This window comes from Hydra viridissima, unplaced genomic scaffold, assembly GCF_058129835.1.
Source record: "Hydra viridissima isolate aposymbiotic clone 2 unplaced genomic scaffold, HvirCarnegie_v1 scaffold_1, whole genome shotgun sequence".
Classification (NCBI taxonomy): domain Eukaryota; kingdom Metazoa; phylum Cnidaria; class Hydrozoa; order Anthoathecata; family Hydridae; genus Hydra; species Hydra viridissima.
In genome coordinates, this window is record NW_028324300.1 from 2,440,838 (window position 1) to 2,464,170 (window position 23,333).

The window sequence follows — 23,333 nt, forward strand, 5'->3', positions numbered from 1 at the left end:
CTTGGTTCTCAAGATATTGGATTTCAAAGTTTGAGTAAATTTATAGAAATATTGACTAAATGGTGCGCTAAGCATTTTTAAACTTAAAAAAAGTACAAACTAAATACTTTAAATTAGGAATTCCACTTGATTGTTGTTTATTGGCTAATTTTGACGTAAAAATTGTAAATTGGATGAAACAAAGACTTTGGCCTGTGTAAATATCATGCATCAAAAGTACGCCAAAATTTATTTTTAGTCTTTTTGAATCTTCGTTTTCAACTAAAACCGCGAGAATTCCGTAATTTTATTTTTAATTATAAATCTGCAACTAGTTAATTACCTGAAAATATAAAAAAAAACCTATGGGCAAGGAAAGGCTTAATCGCAAAATCCAACTCAAAAACGAAAGTTTAGTCATTTGGTGCATTTTTCGTGACCACATAATGGCTAAAGCCCTGGGTTTACAAGAAATAGTATAAGAGAAACGTGAACATTGTTCTTTTAATGATCAGATAGAAAAATAATAGTTATGGGGTATGCGCATATTTGATTGTTATTCAAAAAATCATACGTTGTTTCACAGTTAATTTCTTAAAATATTTTTTAAGCTCATTTGTTCATTAACTTGTTAGCTTTTTCAAAATCATTTGTTGCTAAGAAGTAATCGCCAGCTTGGTTAATTGGAGTCGCGGGAGTTATTTTACATAAGATGTTGTCATCAGAATATACAATGCTATCTTTCTGGTTAGGCCATAGAAAACAATTTTATCCAGATTCCGGATGAAATTGAAAAACTGGTGGAAATGTATAACAACTGTGACGCAACAAGTCAACTGGTATTTTTGGCATTTATTGATCATAATAAATATACAAAACAATTTTTATGCGACACATTTACATGCACAAACTGTAAAAAAGAACTTGCCAGAAAAAGGAAATCCTCGCAAAATGGGTTTGTACTTCCCCAAAAAAGTTTATTTACAAGAAGTAGACTTTCAAATCCAAAATGTGAGCATATTTTAGATTTTCTCTTCTCAAGTGGATTATTACAAGATATTTCTTATGGTATTTACAAAATAAAGTATGAGAGTGGTGATGTTGAAACTATAGCTCGTGCCATTTTAATAGCAAAAAACAGTCATACCATTGCTTTATAGTGCGAAAGCTGCAAAGAAATCGGATACGAACCTCTGTCCGAATCAAGTTTATTGCGAATACTAAATGCAATTAAACCTTCTCATAGAAAATGTCGCGCTAGTTTAAATGACACAGCTGCTGCTGCGATTAACGCATTTGCAACACTTGAACAATTCGCAACTATGTTCAATAAAAAATCAGCTGTTGAGAAAATCGAAAGATCAAAAAGGTATTTAAAAACTAAATATAAGCTTCATTGCAGCGATTTGGAAAATGAAATTGCAACATATTCAACTAGATTTTCCCTTTCTGATCCTGAAAACATTAAATTGCAATCATGTAGTATTTTGAATGAGTCTTTATTCTATGAATGTAATAAAATATTTGAAGTTTTAGATGAAGTGAACCATATAGGAAATGAAAGTAATGTTAGTTATGATGTATTATATGACATCAAAGTTTTAATAAGCAGCATCACAGAGTATATGAAGCACTTACTAAGAGATGCACAGTAAAAAAAAAACAAAAAATGATGCATATAAACAACTACATGACAAATCAGCATTTTTGTTGAAAGACTATTCACAAAAAATATTGCCCGTGAAATTTCGAGAGGGCCAAAAGGACTACTTTGGAAAGAAAGGCATTAGTATGCACATAGATGTTTTTTTTACAAAAAAAAAGACATTCTCAAAAAACACGTTTACCTAACAATTGTGTATCAATGCGACCAAGGTGTTGCCTCTGTTATCTCAATTGCTGAATCAGTTCTAAATCAGTTTCGCCTAGATGAGCCAGAAATAGTAAATATTTTTACGAAGTCAGATAATGCTAACTGTTATCATGCTAATTATTCAGTCGAATCTATGTACAAGCTCTGGAAAAATAAGAATTTTAAACTTCTACGGTACGACTTTAATGAGCCTTGCTGTGGAAAAGACCAATGCGATAGGGAAAGTGCATCCGCTAAAACAATATTGAGAAGTTATGTAGATGCTGGCATTGACATAGTAACAGCAGAAGATGTTGCAAAAGCAGTGAAATACGGATATGGCATCGAAAACGCTATGGTTAGCTTTGCAAAAATTGAGAACGTTAATTTAACTGGTCCCAAAATTCCAAATATAAGTAATTACCACTCCTATGAGTTCCAAGAAGACCACATGACTTTGTGGCAATACCATGAAATTGGAGAAGGAGTTAAAGTGCTATACAACAACCTTTCAGTTGAACCATCAATTGAATTGATTGTTCCATTCACAAGTACTGAAGAAAACTTTCAGCAAAAAACTCAGGGAAAAAAGAAGAAAAGAAATTATGGTTTAAATACACAACATTTTTGCCAGGAGACAGGTTGTATGGAATATTTTAAAACAATTATCGAGTTAGAGGGACACATATTGATAGGGCAGCACAAAAGATCTGAAGAATATTCTTCTTTAGATAAAGTAAAGAAGATTTAAACTGAAAAGATGAAAACAACTTCGCAAGTTCATTCAAATTGTATAACCGCATCGGTTAAGATCACACCTACCCCAATAAACAATATACACTCTCAAAAGTTAAAAAATTTAGGTTGGGCATTACCAACAAGAAAGACGTTTCTTTTTTCCATATAGCAGAAAAAGCTACTTTATGAAAACTTCATAAATGGAGAAAATACAGGAAAGAAGATGTCACAAGAAGAAGTTACACTGATAAGAAAATATCTTACAGCGGATGAGTTCGTTTCAAGCCAACAAATAAGATCTTTGTCTTCTAGATGGAGTAATCTATTAAGAATTGGAAAAATGACTGCACCAACTATTAAAAAAAATGATAACAACGAATTTGAAGATGAAGAAGCCGAGAAATATCAAGAAGAAAAACACAAACTTGCAACTGAACTTTCTGTTATATGGAAGAAAGATGATTGGGTGGCAATTACAAAAATCAATGGTATCTAGGAGTTATTGCAGTAGTAAACGAAAAAACTCAAAAGTTAAAAGCTAATAGTATTGATAACAATATTAAAATTTAAATCATTATTTGTTGTAGAAGTATTATGTTTCATTATGTTATTCATAAATTTTTTAAAATTTGTTTTGATATTTTCAGATAGCTGAAGACGCTACTGTAGTTGACTGCATGAAAAATGTATCTTTTGGAAAAAATTGCTTTCGATGGCCTTACCAGAAAGATACCAGGGCCTTAGCCATTATGTGGTCACGAAAAATGCACCAAATGATTAAACTTTCGTTTTTGAGTTGGATTTTGCGATTAAGCCTTTCCTTGCCCATAGGTTTTTTTTTATATTTTCAGGTAATTAACTAGTTGCAGATTTATAATTAAAAATAAAATTACGGAATTCTCGCGGTTTTAGTTGAAAACGAAGATTCAAAAAGACTAAAAATAAATTTTGGCGTACTTTTGATGCATGATATTTACACAGGCCAAAGTCTTTGTTTCATCCAATTTACAATTTTTACGTCAAAATTAGCCAATAAACAACAATCAAGTGGAATTCCTAATTTAAAGTATTTAGTTTGTACTTTTTTTAAGTTTAAAAATGCTTAGCGCACCATTTAGTCAATATTTCTATAAATTTACTCAAACTTTGACATCCAATATCTTGAGAACCAAGGAATATTTTCTGTAAAAATTTTGGAACTGAGCTTCCAGTATGAATAGCAACAATATATTTGAAAATAAGCAATTTTGAAGAGGGTCACTCTAAAAAAATTGTATTTTTGCCTGAATTTTATAGAAAGTCTCTCTTAACCAAGATGTTGTTGCAACATAGAAAATCATTTTTACGGTATATTATTATTTTAATTTTTGATTTCTATTTTTTTTGTCTATATTTTCATTTATACAAGCCTTTGTTACTGGTCTTGACTCGTTAGTATAAATCATATTATGTGTATAATATTTAGCGATCCTTTAAACTGAGCTATTGTCATTATATTGATTTGAACATAAATAAATCTCAGGTTGTTTTTGTGAAAAAAAACATTTAATTTTAATTGACTATTTTATTTTTCATGATGTTGTACAGATATGCTCAGCTCGTTTTTTGGTGTCTCGCACATTTCGTAAATCCACAAATAATATGACTGAATTGAGTAAAAAGAATAAACATCCCAGGCGGCACACAACGTTGCAGGATCACTTCTAAAATACAACATGGGATACTGTTAACGAGATGTTAAAAAAACAGTAAAAAATGCATTTTTCTTATAACTGACTAGTTGCTTGATTTTTCCTTAACGCTAACTTTCAAGATACAAGACTAAGATATATCTAAGTATACAAAACATATGTAAGGAAGAAGAGATAGATAGAACAATATTAACATATTTAGATCTTCATCATCATCACTCATAAGAACCTCAGAGTCTAGGTCAGAACTCTCAGTTCCAGAAATATATTTATCATCAGACACACACAAAAAATCGTTATAGTTCTCCATTTCAATGTTTTGGAAATCAATGCTACTCTCCACTTCATTAATATTGGATTTGACATGCACTGAGTTGTCAATTTCATCATTTACAAGAAGATTGTTTAAGGCTCAATTACTTTGCTGCCATTCCCTCAAGTTTTGAATTTTCTCTTGTTTATTCATTTTTATTATTCTGAAATAAACATAAATTTTAGTAGTTTTGACAATAACAAGATGATAATAAAAACTGAACATAATAAAAAAATAAAAAATAAGAAAACCTAAATTTTTAATAATCATAAAAAGTTAACAACATTTATTCAAAGTAAGTTTTTTACTTTTTAGCTCATTAATCTCATACAGTTAAATGTTTCTATCATAATTAAAATCATACAGATAAATATTTTTATAGTAATTAAAATCACACAGTTGAATGTTTGCATCATAATTAAAATCATACAGTTAAAAGTCTAGTTAAATATTTTATTTTATTTTATTTTAAGCTAGTTTTTATTTTATCCTAAATAACCATAGCTAATAAACACAAGCAAGTGTTTTTACTATCTTTCCAAAAATTGTTTTCAGCGCAATTATTACAATATTGTAATAATTATTAGTAATAATTGCGCTGAAAACAATTTTTGGAAAGATAGTAAAAGCACTTGCTTATGTTTATTAGCTATGGTTATTTAGGATAAAATAAAAACTTGCTTAAAATAAAATCTAAAAATAAAAATGAGGTATTACAGGTATTCCAAGAATGAAATGTTAAGGTTAAACTTTAGTTTGGAAAACAATTTTTATTGTTTTTTTTTCAGTTCAATTACTAAGTTATCTTAACTAAAACACAACTAAATGAATAAACAAATAAATACTAAAAAACGTGAAAATACAAGATGATTACAGGCATAGTATATACTATAGATACACAAGAAAAAACTAAACAATAATAAATAAAACTGGGTAACAAAAACTTCCATTCCTTTTTTGCTGGCATTTATTAATACCAATGGAGAGACCTTTCCAATAATTGGAATCTGATCGTTTATTTGAGCTTTTGTTGAAGATTCTCTATGCTTTTTACAAATGAAAATTTTGAAATAAATTTTATTCTACTCACTTTATAATTTGATATATTTATTACAATATATGCATAGCAGATGTTCGGTGAAGATATATGAAAAATAATCTTCATGTTTCTTATTAATAACATAGTTACGTTGTTTGTCAAAATATAAGCAATGCAAGCAGTTTATTGAAATTGATTTTCCACAGCTAACTTGATTTTAAAATATTATACCATATTGCTTAGAGTGAGTAAGTATCAGATTGAAAATAACATCATAGCAGATTTAATTGAATGAGCATTAGGGTCTTACCACATTGATATTTGTTTGTAATTTCCTTGCATTTAAAGTGAAATACTAGACATATTACTCACATTTATTATAAAAAATCTAAACTTAGCTATAAATTTGGATTCAACTAAAGGAATATAAAACAGTAGAACAACTTTTTAAAATTTAAAATGAGATTAAAAGAAGAAAAATTGTAATAATGAATACCCAAATACAAATGCTACATCATTGTTTGAACTTTTCAAATAATTGAATACAAACTTTTATTGTGGAAATTGAAAAAGTTAAAACTTGAACAAATTTAATGACATCGAGCTAAGTATTTATATATTATCTGAGAACTAGTAGATTCAGAAATAGTTGTAACATAATAATTTAAGAATGAAAAATTGTTCAATATCATAATAAAACATTCTACAACATAAAAAAAACCTGTACTATAATTTATAGAACAGGTTTTAACAACGGTAAAAAATCAAATCAAACCTTTATAATCGACATTTTACTACCTTTTATTAAATCTTTTATCAGCAATTCAAAGTTTATACTACTTGTACGCTGTTTATTTAAAAACATTTTTTCAAAATTCCTCTATTGTTTTTTAAAAGACAATTCAAACCTTTAAACTAGGGTAATTACCTTCGAACTAAACTTATAAGTTTAGTACTTGTATTTTTTTAACGTTGTGTCAACGTTTTTTTAACGTTGTGTCAACGTTAGCTCAACGTTAGAATATAACTTTAAAAAGTTTATGTTTACACAATGTTTGATTAACGTAAAGTAATGTAAAACGTAATTTTAACATAAATACAACGTAAATGCAACGTTGTGTACCGGCTGGGAAGATGTTGTTTTGCCTATCTTTACCGGTTTTACAAGTTAATCCTTCCCAATTGTATATATTATCTGGATGTCTAACTTCACAAAAATTCTGTAAATAAAAAGTGAAGCAACACTGATCTCCAAACTGACCCCCAGGTTGAAACTCTCCCTACTCCTGATTTTTTTACATTTAGTCAATCATATGCATTAGTAAACACAATATATGTTGTCAGAAAAATCTGAATTAAGAGCTAAATATCTATATTTTTCAAATTTAAAACGCATAATTTTTGGCTTTTTTTCTTCCAAAGTTTTAATAAAGCCAGCCATTAAGGTAATCAAAACAAACCCACTTACGACTGCTTTTCAGATAAAAAATATCATTTTTCAACATGGCAGCAAACTTTAAATTATCAACTTGTGCAGTTTGCCTGATAAATAAAAGTATCAGATCAAAATCTCTAACGCTAATATCACGCTCAGTATGTGAGAAAAATCAAGAATATATTTTGCCAAATTTTGATTTTGATCTTGAAGTTTGTCCTTCACTAGTGTGTTTCCATTGCAGAAGAAACTTGTTTTGTCTGAACAAAGGTGAAACTGCATGTATTTCCAGCTGGTTAGAGAGTATATCAAAGATACTTTAATATACATACATACATACATACATACATACATACATACATACATACATACATACATACATACATACATACATACATACATACATACATACATACATACATACATACATACATACATACATACATACATACCTACATACATACATACATACATACATACATACATACATACATACATACATACATACATACATACATACATACATACATACATACATACATACATACATACATACATACATACATACATACATACATACATACATACATACATACATACATACATACATACATACATACATACATACATACATACATACATACATACATATTCCACTAAATCTGATAACTCAGAATCAGAATCTGATTCAAGTACGTAATTAACAGCTTCTCGTACAGTAAAATTTCGAATTCGACAAGTTTTTAAAGGAGCTACCAGAGAAATCACATAGTAAAAAAAGATGGTCAATTTTATAGCTTGATCCGATAATGTTGCACATTTGCAACGAATAAATTAGGAGAATAATCTAACAATATCTTATGTTTGTTTTGGTTTAACATGACACTAATATTAAACTTCAGTCATAGTACATAACAATTTTAAAGATTTAAGCATCAGCATGGGTTTTCTTATATTCAAAAATGAGCATTAAAGATATAGTAACTAAAACTTACTAAAAATAGCACTTTTCTCTTGAGCTGTCATTATTAAAAAGAAAATGTTATTGTGTTCAATTTGCGTCAAAATAAAAAATAGAAAGATCTAAAATGCATATTTCAAAACACCTAATGTTGTGGATAAACTTTATAACCAAAAAAATTATTAGAATATGAATTGTTGCAAATATGCAACACAAACGGGAAAAGGATTATTATTTCTTTGATTTTTTGTTAGCTCAACGTTAGAATCTTACGTTAATATTTCATTGTTTTTTTAACGTTTTGTCAACGTTATAGCTCAACGTTACAATGCTACGTTAAAAAGATTACGTTAAAAAGATTACGTTTAACGTTAGATTAACGCTAACCCTGCCGGCACAAAACGTTGTATTAACGTTGTATTTACTTTAGATTTTAAGTTAGTACCACGTTGCCGGTTCGGCAAAATGGAAAGGTTTTGTAACGTAAAGTTCTTACATTAGATTTACGCTAGATAGTAACGTTATACTAACGTAAAAATCTGTTAGATTAACGTTATACTAACGTAAATTTTAGTTGGAAAAATATTGGCGTTTTATATTTACATAAAATATTGATTGTAATTGTGTTTAATATTTAATGTTAATATACTGTTATACTCATATAACCCTGTCGAAGCTTTGTGTCATGGTTATTATATGAATATAACCGTATATAAACGGTTTATATATACCTTTAATGTTAATATACTAACATTAAATGTTTAACACAATTACAATCAATATTCAACGTTAAAATAAGGTTTTCTAATCCCTTACAAGGCGTTAGAAAAACAGTTTCGGGGATACTCTGACTAAAAATATAATAAATGTTTTTAAAGACTTTATTTAAAGATTTATTATGTATTCTTTTGTATATTATATAGCATATATAATAAATTTACAAAAAAAATTAAAATTAATAATTGTTCAACAATCACTTTCTTCCTCAATTTAATTTTTTTGCTTCCATTTAACAATGATGAGAACTTTAAGATGCTTCCTATTCGATCTTTTATTTGTGCTTCCGTCGAAGACTCGCACATTAGCAGGATGACTTCTAAAATACAACATGGAATACTGTTAATGGGATGTTAAAAAAACAGTTAAAAATACATTTTTCTTATCACTGACTAGTTGTTTGATTTTTTCTTAACGCAAACTTTCAAGATTGAAAACTAAGATATATCTAACTATACAAAACATATGTAAGGAAGAAGAGATAGATAGAACAATATTGACATATTTAGATGTTCATTATCATCACTCATAAGAACCTCAGAGTCTAGATCAGAACTCTCAGTTCCACAAGTATCAGACACACAAAAGATCCAGAAGATCAGACACAAAAAAATTCGTTATAGATCTCAATTTTAATGTTTTGGAAATCAATGCTATTCTCCACTTCATTAATATTGGATTTGACATGCAATTAGTTGTCAATTTCTTCATTGACATGAAGATTGTTTAAGACTCGTTTACTTTGCCGCCATTCTCTCAAGTATTGATTTTTCTCTTGTTTATTCATTTTTATTATTCTGAAATAAACCTATATTTTAGTAGTTTTGACAATAACAAAATGATAATAAAAACTGAACATAATAAAAAAAAAATAAAATAAGAAAACCTAAACTTTTGATAATGATAAAGAGTAAACTACATTTATTCAAACTAAGTTTTTTACTTTCTAGCTCATTAATCTCATACAGCTAAATCTTGTCAAAATTAAAATTATACAGCTAAATGTTTTTATAATAATCAAAATCATACAGTTAAATTTTTGTATCATAATAAAATCATAAAGCTAAATATTTGTATAATAATTAAAATCATGCAGTTGAATGTTTGTAACATAGTTAAAATAATACAGTTAAAAGTCTAATCAAAAGTTTTATTTCATCTTATTTTAAGCTAGTTTTTATTTTTTCCTAAATAACCATAGCTAATAAACACAAGCAAGTGTTTTTATTATCTTTTTAAAAATTGTTTTCAGCGCAATTATTACTAATAATAATTACTATATAGTGATAAAAAACACTTGCTTGTGTTCATTAGCTATGGTTATTTAGGATAAAATAAAAACTAGCTTAAAATAAAATCTAAAAATAAAAATGAGATATTACAGGTTTTTCAAAAATGAAATGTTAAGGTTAAAATTTAGTTATGAAAATAATTTTTTTTTTTTTTTTCAGTTCAATTACTTAGTTATCTTAACTAAAACACAACTAAATGAATAAACCAAATAAATACTAAAAATGTTAAAATACAAGATGATTATAGGCATAGTATATAATATACTTACGTTGTTTGTCAAAATATAAGCAATGCAAGCAGTTTATTGAATTTGATTTTCCACAGCTAACTTGATTTCAAAATATTACACTATATTTCTCAGAGTAACTATCAGATTGAAAATAACATCATAGCAGATTTAATTGGATTAGCATTAGGCTCCTACCAACTTGATATTTGTTTGTAATTTCCTTGCATCTAAACTAAAATACTAGACATATTTTTCACTTTTATTGTAAAAAATCTAAGCTTAGCTATAAATTTAGATTTAACTAAAGGAATATAAAATAGTAGTACAACTCTTTAAAATTTAAAATGATATTAAAAGAAGAAAAATTGTAATAATGAATACCCAAATACAAATGTTACATCATTGTTTAAACATTTCAATTAATTGGATACAAACATTTGTTGTGGAAATTCAAAACTTTGTTGTGGAAATTCAAAATTTGTTGTGGAAATTCAAAACATTTGTTGTGAAAATTCAAAACTTTCGAACTAAACTTATAAGTTTAGTTCGAAAGTAATGTATTTCCTATCTTTTCCTACGGCATCTTTAAGAATAAAAAAAAGCAAAAATTTATTGTAGGTTTTTTTACAGTTAGCAGAACTATGTTAATATTTCTTTGTTTTTTTTTACGTTGCCTTTTCGTTAGCTCAACGTTAGAATGTTACGTTAAATAGATTACGTTTACAAAACGTTAGATTAACGTTAAGTAACGTAAAACGTAATTTTAACATAAATACAACGTAAATACAACGTTGTGTGCCGGCTGGGATAAAGATAATATCATCAATCCTTCCTGTAGTGTGAGTTTTGCTTTCGCGTCTCACAATTACATGAAAGCGTTTAACCTTTTTCTTTAAAAATACCAAACTGTTGATTACAGCAAACTAATTTGTGGCGCTGACTCAGGTTTTATGATTCAATTATGTTAGTAGCAGTATAAAGAATCTTTAAGCTGGTCAACTCCACCACCTGGAACCTTGTAGCGAAAGTAAAGGAAATGTAAAACTGACATCAGAACAGTAATAGAGCTTGTTTGTAGAGAGATTGACCCGAGTCCAACCGCTAACTAATGTGAATTGCTTGGTTCTTTTTTCTGAAAGTGTTATAAGTGCCATCCAACTAGATTTGCATTCGTCTTGCACCTTTGTGCTAAAATAATGAGCAAGATAATATTTTTTGAATTCTGTTGTTGTTCTTACTATTGCTCTATGTTAAGATCATTACATGGCTGCATTTGATTATCTTGGCAAAAATTTATTTTTCTTGGAATAGTTACGCAAATTCCCGAACCAGTATAAATTATTAGGTTGTTATAGTGGATTAACTTTCTTTTTAACGTTAAGTCAGTAAATTTACTTACAAGCGTAAGGGTGAATTCTGTTGATACTCACTCAGCCACTCCTTTTATCTTACCATTGTTTATTGGATGAGAGGAATGTAGTTATCACTTTTGTTAAGATTCCGATGGTATTTGATATTTAAGAATTTACCCTTCAATAGCATCCTCATCTGTTTGTAATAGCTTCTCAGCTTTCGGTCTATCTCTCTAAACAATATACCTCAATTGATTGGCAAATTTGCTCGGAGAAAAACTAGTTTGACCTGAAATAATGGATTTAATTTTTCAGAATATGGTTGAGAAATATTGCTTCTACCTTCATTTATACCACTGTTGAGAGTTGAGAGCCCAATCTTAACAGCAATCTTAAGTTGAGAGCTCAATCTTAACAGCAGTTTTCTCTAGGAGCACATCCCAGTCTAGACTTGGAATGTTAACACAGAGTGCTGCATTTAATTTATCATGATGTACGAGAAAGGAGTAGAATTTAATGGATAAACTATGGCCAAAGTGATGAACAAGTGACTCATAATCAAACTCTTTTCTAACATTTCATTTACTTCTAGGATCCCCTTTGCTTATCCCTTTACTTAAAAGCTTATTATCGGAAGCCTCCGGTAGCGTCAGCTTTGCTTTTGCCAGATCATCAAAGCTAGCGTCCAAAGTTGTGGCGTTAGACTGGATGCCCTAGAGAGTGTGGGGGAGCTTTTTATTCAACTTCTCCAATTGTTTATGTTGAATGGAATTAGAACAGTTTGCACTAATAAGCATTAGAAGGTAGTTGTTTTTGCTTTTGTGCTTGTTCAGGTTTTTTTGTCGCATCGTTTAATGCTGCTGTTCTTTTATAAATCTTTTCTAATAATATCTATTTAAGTAATACTGATATGTTTGTGCTTACCATTAAGAATGTTACCACTAAGAATGATACCTGCAACACAGCTTTAAACAGTACAAGAAAACTAAAAATTGATAATAGTTTTGAATTTACACATGCTAAAATTAATTATTCTTCTATGCATTATATCTAAGTCTATTTATCTGCATCATATATCTATATCAAATTATGATTTTCATATTTATAATATAAGATACTGTAAACCAAAGGCTGTTTTCTTGTTTTACCAAGAAAAATGAGTCTAACGAAAGTACATCTTAGACTATAACAGCCGTTTTTAACTAAAGAGTTTTAATTTGTTTTTAAAATCATTTACAGAAGTTGCATAAATAACATCTTGATCTAGGATATTCTAAGCTTCTACAACACGGTTGGTGAAGAAATTATGCCTAGAAAGTGAGTGTCTTACATATTGTCTTCTTAATTTCTGATCATGCCCTCTCGTAGTATTAGTTATTCTTTCAGGTTCGTTATGCCAGTTTATTTTACTACTAGAAAACACGGGTTCTGGGACAAAACTATTTCGACCATAATGTAACCATAAATATTTATTCCGTGAATGGAGGGTATCGAATCATTTCCATGGGCATGGTTCTGGGACAAAACCATTTTTTATGACAAGACATAAAATTATCATGTTTTAGGTATAAAACAATTTTTCATGACGTGATAAATCGTAATGAAAAAGCAAAGATGTTTCATGCCAGCATAAATAGCTACGATTCTAAGAGTTTAGATGGAACAGGTTTTTTAATTATATATTTATAATGTCTTATTAGTCTTTGTTTTTGATAATTTATTTCTTTTTCTTTTTCTTCAATTCTTAATAGACGCATCTGATCGTATTTCCATGAATTTATCTTTCCATTTTTTAGTTCATTTAATTTTTTTATTTCTTTTAATAATTTTTTACATTGTTGATCTGCTTCAATTTCTCTTCTGTTTTCTTTGAAATCTTTATCTAGGAGAATACGTTTACTGATATATTGATCGTAATCTCTAAATATGTATGTATAGTACCTGTTTGTTTCTTTATCAAAAATTTTAAAGGAGTATGACATTTTTTATATAACAAGAAAAAATTTATTTATATCATTTTAAAAAGTTTTTTTTCTTTGTATAATAGGCTTGTCAGATAAAATTAAGATAAGATGGGTACATATTTTCTGTCTCTTTTGAAGTATAATCCATCTTTGAGTGAGCTTCCAGTGACCCAGGGTGTTAAAAACAGTCCATCTCCTTTGTATGTAGCAATTTTCATTCCTTTTCCATTGCTTTTGATGTAGGCAATACCATTTCCAACAATTTTTTCGATCAAAGTGGGTGCAAGAGCTCCTAATAAAGGCAAAAGAAAAGGAAGAAACCCTCCTTCTGATTTTATTCCATTTCCTAAAATTTTGTCAACCATATTGGAACCAAGAGAAGCGGCAACACCTCCCAAAGCGGCCTTACCAAAAGCTGGAACGACTTTGGCTGCAACCCTTCCCAATAAAGGCAAAAGAGCACCAAGAAATCCTCCTTCAACTTTTGCGTTGTGTTCCAATTGAGTTTTGCTCATTTTTATGGTGAATCCAACTCCTCGATTGAGAGCGTCTACAAATTTTCGGTGTTGGCTTTCTGTTAAAAGCAAAACGTCGTTTCCGTGCAGATTATCTTTTGAAATCCGGATGCTGACGGGTTTTCCTTCCATGATTGATTTTTTTATTTTATCGATCTGTCCCTGAGAGACATTTAATTTCACACGAATGTAATTGCTCATTTTTAAAAATGAGAAAAAAATATTTAAATCCTTCAGATCAATGGAAATCACTTGTGATTTTTAGATTCGCTTACGAATCCATGAAAATTCTTCGAATTTTTAAGATCCTTTGGATCCGTGGAAATTCTTCGAATTTTTATTTCACTTCTCGAATGTGATAGCGGATCGTGATGTCCTCTCCGCGAAAGTCGATTAGATTTCCGTTTTGATCGACGATGCGTGTGATCATCGTGGAAATTTCTGATACTTTGACAGGGAGGTAAATTAAATGGGTTGCTCTTTCGATGATTTTATAGCCAGGACCGACAGAAGGATAAAAGGAGTAAATGCAATTTACTTGTACTCCGTTGACGTATGATGACCCGATGACGTTGTTGATGATTCTGATTGTGTTAACGTCCGAGATTCTGACAATGTCGTCGGACTCGTATTCGGAATTGGAGTCTAATTGCCTTTTTGTGAATCCTAAAAGTGAGGCGATGCTGTTTTCCACGTTCAAATCCATTAAATAATTCAATCCAAGTGTGATGGTTGATTTTAAAGTGTTTAAATTGGATCCAATTTTGATGTTATCTGGTGAGTAGCTGATTTTATTTGTGGTGACGTAACTTGAGCTTTGAGAAGCATAATTTTTGATTGTGTTTGAGACGGTTTTTTGCAAATAATTGTTGATGTCTTTGATGTCGTAGCTTCCTTTTGGAATGGCGACGTTTTCCCAATGAGTACCGTTGGTCATGCTGTAACGGAAACAATTGTTTTTTTCGGTGATGTTTGGAAAGCTGTTGTACGTCTCAAGATCGAGAAAAGCCATCTCATATTTTTTTTCTTTTTCAAAAACGATTTTGTCCAAAAATTCTGTTATTATTACGTTGGATGTTCCATCCGCATCGATGATTATTCCTGACATTTTTAATAGATGAAAAAATTTTATTAGATCATCTCATGATCAATGGAAAATCTTCGATTTTTTAGATCATCTCATGATCAATGGAAAATCTTCGATTTTTTAGATCATCTCATGATCCGTGGATTCTTTTGAAAAATAAAAATCGTTAAATCCGCTTCGATATTTTCCATTGTATTTTTTTGACGACAAATCGATAACAGCAAATCCGTGAGGTTCAGACCAGCAATGTCTGCAAAACTTTTTAAACTCTTCTTTTTTCATGTCGCTCGAAACGTGGTCTCGATAGATGTGATCTATATTTTTTGAGTCTTGAGGAAACAGACAAATAAAATTGGTGTTTTCTCGGATGGTTTGTCTGGGAAGCATGAAATAATTTTGAGCGAGGTAAAAGCAGTCGACGTTGGAGTGTCTTCCTCGGATGTAATATTTTTCACACTTGTTTTGTTTGGTGAGTTGCAAATCGTCAAAGATCATTAAATTGTTTTTTGTTGAATCGAGATCTTCGGGTTCAGGCACATCGTCAGCCGTTTCAAAAAATTGACACTCCATGTCATTGGTTTCGGAAAAATTTTTTGAAAGGTCGTTGATAACACATTCAGGGTTTAAATTCAATTTTTCCATTTCGTTTTGTACCTTGAACAAATCGAGAATGATCTTTTTTGGTAAATTTTTCTCGAACGAGCTTTTCAGTATTTTGTACTCGGGTTGAAAAAGGGATTTTCCAAAGACTTGTAAATGGTTATAATCTAACCATCCAGGCTTGAGCAGTAAATTGAGAAGCAAGGTTGTTTTTCCGCAGCCGGACTTTCCAACGATAATACCTCGAATGCCTCTTGGTAAAAGCTCGTTGTTGTTCCTTTTGTTTTTTCCAATATTCCATGACAAATCGGTTACTTCCATTTTTTAATTAAAAAAATATTTTAAATAAAAAAATGTACTGTGTTAAATGCAAAAGAGAAACCGAAACCATTAATTTGAGAAACGAGGTCTCAAAAAACAATAGAAACATGATTAAAGGGACTTGCAACTCTTGTGGAAGGATCAAATGCAAGTTTGTTTCTTCGCATTCACTTAGCGGAGGAGACTTGGTGGAATCGATCAACAATTTTTCAAAAAAAATAAAGCTTCCGTGGGCAAAGTTTCCAGGAGAAATGCACATTCCAGGAATGAATTTTGCAGGGCCTGGTACAAACCTGGACAAAAGGCTCACATCCACCGACATGTATCAGGAGTGGAGCAAACCGGTTGACCGAGTGGACAATGCGGCATATCACCATGATCTGGCATATAAATATTTAAACGACGTTCAAAGCAGAAATTTGGCGGATCAAATGATGCTTGAAGAAATGAACTCCATTCCAAACCCCACTCAAAAAGAAATAAACGAAAACTTATCGCTCTAATCATCAAAGCTAAAGCCAAATTCGGATTGGGTGTTGGATCTAAAAAATCGCAGATTTTTAATGGATCAAAAGGATCTAAAAAAAAGCACCGGAGAACCTGAAATGGACGGATCAGCTTGCAAACGAGCTTCATAAACCAGTAATTCATCATTTTAAAAGAAGAAAAGTGTTTGTGAACGACATTGATGAAATATGGGCTGTAGATTTGGTGGATATGCAATCGTTTTCAAAGTTCAACAATGGAATAAAATATTTGCTCATAGTGATCGATGTGTTTTCAAAGTATGGATGGATCGTCCCGTTGAAAAGCAAAACGGGTCTTGAAGTGGCTGAAGCGTTGAAAAAAATCTTCACAGAAAGAAAGTGTGTTAAAATGTGGGTGGACAAAGGAAAAGAGTTTTACAACAAGCACGTGAAAGCGTTGGGTGTTCAATTGTACTCCACTGAAAACGAGGAAAAAAGCTGTGTCGTTGAGCGATGGAACAGAACGATGAAAGAGAGAATGTTTAAATATTTTTCAGCCAACAGCACCAACCGATACATTGACGTTTTGGACGAAATGGTGAAAAATTACAACAGCACAAAACACTCGTCCATCAAAATGACACCGATTGAAGCCAGCGAGGAAAAGAATAAAAATAGGGTCTGGATGTATCTGAATGGAAAGATGTCAAAAGAAAGGTCAGAGCCGAAATTTTCAATGGGAGACAAAGTGAGGATTACTAAAAAGAAATCACATTTTGAAAAGGGGTATACACCTAGATGGACCGAGGAGGTTTTCACAGTGTCCAAAGTTCAGAGAACGGATCCACCCACGTACAAAATTGTTGACGCTAACAATGAAGAAATACAAGGAACCTTTTACGAGCAGGAGATGCAAAAGACCAATCAAGACATATATAGGATTGAAAAAGTCATTCGCAGAACAAAAAGCAAATCACTGGTCAAATGGAAAGGATATTCAGACTCATTCAACTCATGGGTGAACAATAATGAATTGATCCGTTTGAAAAAAACGAGTTAAATAATTTTCTTTTCTTTATAAAAAAGATGAATTTCGTAACGATTGAGAATTTTGATGAGAGCAAATTATCGGTTGGAGAGATTTATTCCGCAACCAAGCCCATTCAGTACCAAAAGATCCCTCTTTTTTATGAGTACCCCTCTGGAAAAGGTTCTTTTGTTTTGAGAACTCCCGTTTTGTTTTCTCTGGGTGTGTTTGAGAACCGCAATTTTGGAACAAAAGAGCTGGAGGGATATTCAATGTCCTTTCTCGGTTTCAATGAAAAAAATGGAATGAGCGAAGAAGAAAAAAAGTTTATAGAGACGGCTGAAAAAATATCAAAATTTCTTCGCGAAAAAGTCAAGGAAATGATTCCGGCTTTGAAAAAAGGAGGAAGAACGAAAAAAATAATGACAGAGGATTTGTCCATTTTCAAAAACAAATCCGATAATCCAAACGCAGCTCCCATTTTTTTCGGAAAATTGTTTACAAAGAAAAGTGAAGAAAACATTGAGGTTTCTTCTTCGTTTTTCAAAAAGAAGAACAAAAAGATGGTAAAAGTGAATCCTTTGGAATATGTTCGACAAAAATGTTTTGCTGTTGCGGCATTGAGAATTGAAGGTGTTTTTGTTGGAGCGCAGATCGAGTCCATTCAGGTTAGGATTACCGAAGTAGCCATTGCAAAAAAGGATACTTCAGTTCAAAGCATCATAGGTGGACAACCTATGAATTTTGAGGAAATGGAATCTGACGAAGAAGAAATGTAAAAACACGAAAATGGAATCTGACAAAAATAAAATGAAAATAAAATGAGTTAAAACATTTTCTTTTCATATTAAAAATGCATGCCCCTCACAAGTTGTATAAAAATGTTTACACGGTAGAAAAACATGTTGATTCTAACACGGAAATCTCGAAAATGTATTTGGAGCATATGGATGACAGGATAAAAGAGTTGGAAAAATTCAAAGAGTCGGATAGAACCAAAAATTTGGAAAATTTGGTGGAAAGAATCAAAGAGCTGGAAAATTTGGTAGAAACAACCAAAAACCTTCAAAAAAAGACATCGCAAAATATTATTGTTGTAAAACAAAAATTGGTTCATCCGAACTGTTTTAACATAAACGGACAACATGAGATTTTTGCTCAGGAAGACATTAAATTTGCTGCTCTTTCTCCCAAGACAATAACGTTGTCTGTGGGATTGAATTTTGAAAGAGGAATCGCAGTCGTCACTTTGATGAACAAAATAAGTGAAAAATTGAACTTTAGCAAAAACGATGTCATTTTTTCAGAGTCTGTGGAAGAAATCTTTTTGGATATACTCAACAACAGCAACAATGATGTCATCGTCAAAAAAGGAGAAATGCTTTGCAAAATAAATCACATCGATTCGAATTAAAAAAAAAATTTGTCTTTGTTAAAAAGATGGAGATAATCAAAAACACTGAAAAAATTTATCCAGTTCTTCCAACTGCGCCATCCGATGACGCTTATCGTCTTCAAAAGATCAGTGAGATCCAAAAAGAAATGGAGGATGAAAAAGTGAAAAGAATGACCTTGAGCAAAAAGTACCATCGAGTGGCCAAAATAATTCGTTTCGCAGACGATGGGTTGCAAACGTTGAGCATTGGTTTGGGGATTACAGGCATTGCGCTTTTGTCAACCGTTGTTGCCACTCCAGTTTCGATTGCATGCGAGGGGGTTGCAATTGGATTGGGGGCTTTGTCCATCTTCGGAAACCATCAAAACAAGAAAATGTTGTTAAAGGCTGAAAAGCACGAAAAAATAAAAGTTCTCTCCGAGTCAAAATTGAACACGATTAGTGATCACATTTCAAAATCGCTCATGGACGGGTTTGTGAGCGATTCCGAATACGAACTTATCCTCGGCGAGCTTCAAAAATTTAAAGCCATGACTGAAGAAATCAGAACAAAAACAAAAAGCAGCATTGACGAATTGACCAAAGAGTCGTTGATCCAAAAAGGAAGAGAAGAAGCCATTCAAGCATTTAACAACTTTTACAAAAAGGGAAAATGAATGCAAAACGCAAACGAGTTTGTGTTTTTGTTTAAGTTTTTTTCTTCGTATTTTAAAAAATGGAATTCTTTAAAATACAAGACCCAAAAAAGAGAGATGAGATTGTGAAAAATTACATGGCCAACAGGGAGAAGCTTTACAATGAGAGCATCAACAGGAACGTTTCAGATGTGAATTATCAGACTGATCTGTCCAAGTTTTTTCAACCGTTGATCGAGAGCAACGAAAAAGTGAAAAACGAGATGAAAAGCATCGCCTACAGAGAGGTTGGTGACAGTCCACTGGCTTTGACTTACCCAGAAAGCGAGACGTCTTTTGAAAGTGTTGAAAGTTCAAAGCCCGCCAAAAGATTAAAACATTTAAAAAATGTGAATGTTGAAAATTATGGAAATATCGCTACTTATTATTTAAAGCATTATGCGATGAAAAATAAAAAAATAACTGACAAAGTGTTTGGATTTTCCTTTAATGAAGATGGAAAAATGTTTATTGGAAAAGAAGAAGTTACCATTGATGAAAACAACATCATTGTAGGTGGAGAAAAGTACGAGGGAACAAGAGGACTTTGGGAGTTGATTACAAAAGAAATACCTAACGAAAAAATTTACACAGATGATGACCTTAAAAATTATGAAAAAATACTGGTCGAAACGCATGCAATGGAGAGAGAAAAGGAGCCAACCAAACCAAAAGTTTCGGGAGGTAAAAAGTGGAAAGATATTGTTTCAAAAATGTGGAAAGACAATTACACAAAAACGAGGGGAAAAAAAGGTCATGGAGTGATCATTCTTCCGAGCGATCCAAATGCTCTTGTGCAGCGACTCAATTTGAGCATCGCAGCGGGTCATGCTGGAAATACCACATCGAGAAACGAAGCTGTTGCCATTTGCGACGAGCTTTTGAGGCAGGGGGAAATCAACAAAGAGGAATATCAGTCGATTCAAAAATACATTGCATCGTGATTTCCATGATATAAAAAAATTTTTTTCATTTTTAAAAATGCTCATTGTGAACAACAGAAGATATATAAAAAAGAACGTTATCGGAGGAGGGATCGTTGACACGTTTAAAAATTTTTTGAGGAGAATGATCGCTTCAAACGCATCAAAGTCATCTCTTCATTTATTGAGGAAAGCAGCAGCAAGCGAAATTGGAAGAGAAGCGATCACAGCCGCCAAATCTGCAGGAAAAGAATTGGCCTCTTCAGCCATATCCACCGCCAGAGACGTTGCCATCGACAAAGGAAAAAAAGCGATTGAAAAAGTTTATGCAAAGACAGGAACGCCAAACCCCAGCATGATTTTGAGTGAAGCAGCAAAGACAGGAACGCCAAACCCCAGCATGATTTTGAGTGAAGCAGCAAAGCAATATGAGCCTGTTAATCCGATGGAAGATCTGTACAAAAAAATGTTTGGTTCGTCCATTAAAAAGAAAATGACAAAAAAGAACGCAGCAAGAATCCAAGATCTGGTTAAAATGGGGAGCGGGCTTTTGATTGCATGATTTTTTTTGATGAATCAAAAATGACATAAAAATTTTTTTTCTCATTTTAAAAAGTTGATTTTTTCGAGTACCATCCAACAAACCTAGATTTAAATTCTTCAGGATCGATTATTTTTGAGATTGATTGTCAGTCTATACAAACACTTCCGTCTGAGGCTTACATCCTCGTTGAAGGGGTTCGGAAAAAACAAGACGGGACAGCTTACGCGGCAGCAGACAACATTGCTCTGGTGAACAACGCCATCATGTATATGTTCAGTGACATCACTTATGAATTAGCAGGAAATCCAGTGGAAAGAGTCCAGTATCCAGGTCAGGGAACAACCATGCTTGGAATGTTGAAATATCCTATCGGTTTTCAGCTTGCTGATGGTTTGAAGCAAATGTGGTTCAAAGATACTTCAAACGCAACTGGAACAACAGGATTCAACGCCAGGCGAGACCACTTGTTTGCAGACACCACATCCATTGGTGCATTTTCGTTAAGGATCCCTTTAAAGCACATTTTTGGTTTTTGCGAAACTTACGACAAAGTCGTTTACGGATTCAGACACACAATCACATTTACGAAAAAAGAATACGATGACGCCATTTACAGAGCTGAAACTGTTGCTGCAGGAATGATTGACATTAAAAAATTCCGACTTTTCATGCCAAGGATTGAGCTTGATGTTTTGAAAAAATCCGAATTTTTAAATTTTATGGCAAAGAAAATCAAAGTTCCAGTGGCTTACAAATCAAACAGAGTCGAAAGACAAGTCGTTCCATCGGGTCTCACAGAATTCACTTGGACACTTGGAAGGGTCGTAGACAAAAGCGTTCCGAGATATATCGTGTTTGGTCTTCAGACAAACAGAGGTTCCGCTCAAACCGTAAATCCAGCCGTGTTCGATCATTGTGATGTTAGCAATTTTTTCGTAACCGTCAATGGGATAAAATATCCAAATTACAGTTACGACTTGAATTTTGGAGAAAAGAAAATAGTTATGGCTCATTCTGATGCGTTCACTTTTGATGAAAAATATTATGGCACAAACGAGCTTGTTTGTCAATCTGGTTTGACTCTGCTTGAATACAAAAATTTGTTTCCGTTGTTTTTTGTCGACATCAGCAAGCAAAAGGAGAGAGTTGTTTCCGAAACGGCTGAATTGGTTGTCAACCTAAAATTCAGAACGGCTGTGCCAGACAACACCGTTATTTTTGCAGTGATCATTTCCGACAAATTGATTGAATTTTCTTCAGACGGAAGCATAATGAATGTTGTTTATTAAGGATTCTTGATGAAGAAATTGATTTAAAAAAATTTTTCTTTTCATATAAAAAAAGATGAGACTGACAAAAAATTATCTGAAAAATTTGCTGAGAGAAAATGGTATTACATTAACCTCAAACAATTTGCTGTCTTTGCTGATGATTGCGGTTGAGAACAATCTCGTAAGCAAAGATTCGCTTTTGGAGGGTGTAAAAGAATGCAGACATGTGGGTCGACCGAAAAAAGAAGTAAAAACTGAAAATGTGGAAAAAACGATCGATCCAAAATACGAGAGGCTTGGTTCTATTCGAAAAAAACCTGTGTCTGTGAAAACAACTAACATGGAAACAGGAGAGGTGGTTGAATACAAATCTCTTTACGAAGCGATGAAAAAGACTGGTCATGGCTGGAGATATTTGGAGCGTCGTGATGGAAAAGTGGATAATGGAATCAAGATTGAGATTGTCAATTCTGAAAAACTAGAAAACAGAAAAAAATCGACAAGTTCGAAAAAATTGAATTTGAGTTAAATAATTTTCTTGACAATATAAAAGATGTCTGATTATGAAGATGTATTTTGGATGAATCTGGAAAGAGAGCTTGATGAAATGGAAAGAGAGAATGAAATGGAAAGAGATGATGAACAATGGATAGAGGAAGATATAAGAATAATGTTGGAAAGAGATTATGAAATGGATTATGAAGATGTATTTTGGATGAATCTGGAAAGAGAGCTTGATGAAATGGAAAGAGAGAATGAATATATATAGGAATAATGAATGAAAGAGGTGAAGATTTTTAATTCTTTTTTCTAAGAATTAAAAAAAAAAGTTCTTGACGTAATGCGAAAAAATTGATTTTGAGTTAAATAATTTTCTTGATAATA

At 31.7% G+C, this 23,333-nt stretch overlaps 2 pseudogenes across 1 annotated transcript in view; both read left to right on the plus strand.

Annotated features, from left to right (window-relative positions):
* Window positions 1-23,333, plus strand: part of LOC149892884 (uncharacterized) — a 59,218-nt pseudogene that overhangs the window by 26,053 nt on the left and 9,832 nt on the right. The gene's annotated exons all lie outside the window — the stretch shown is intronic.
* On the plus strand, window positions 1,781-2,738 carry LOC149892885 (uncharacterized; annotated as a pseudogene).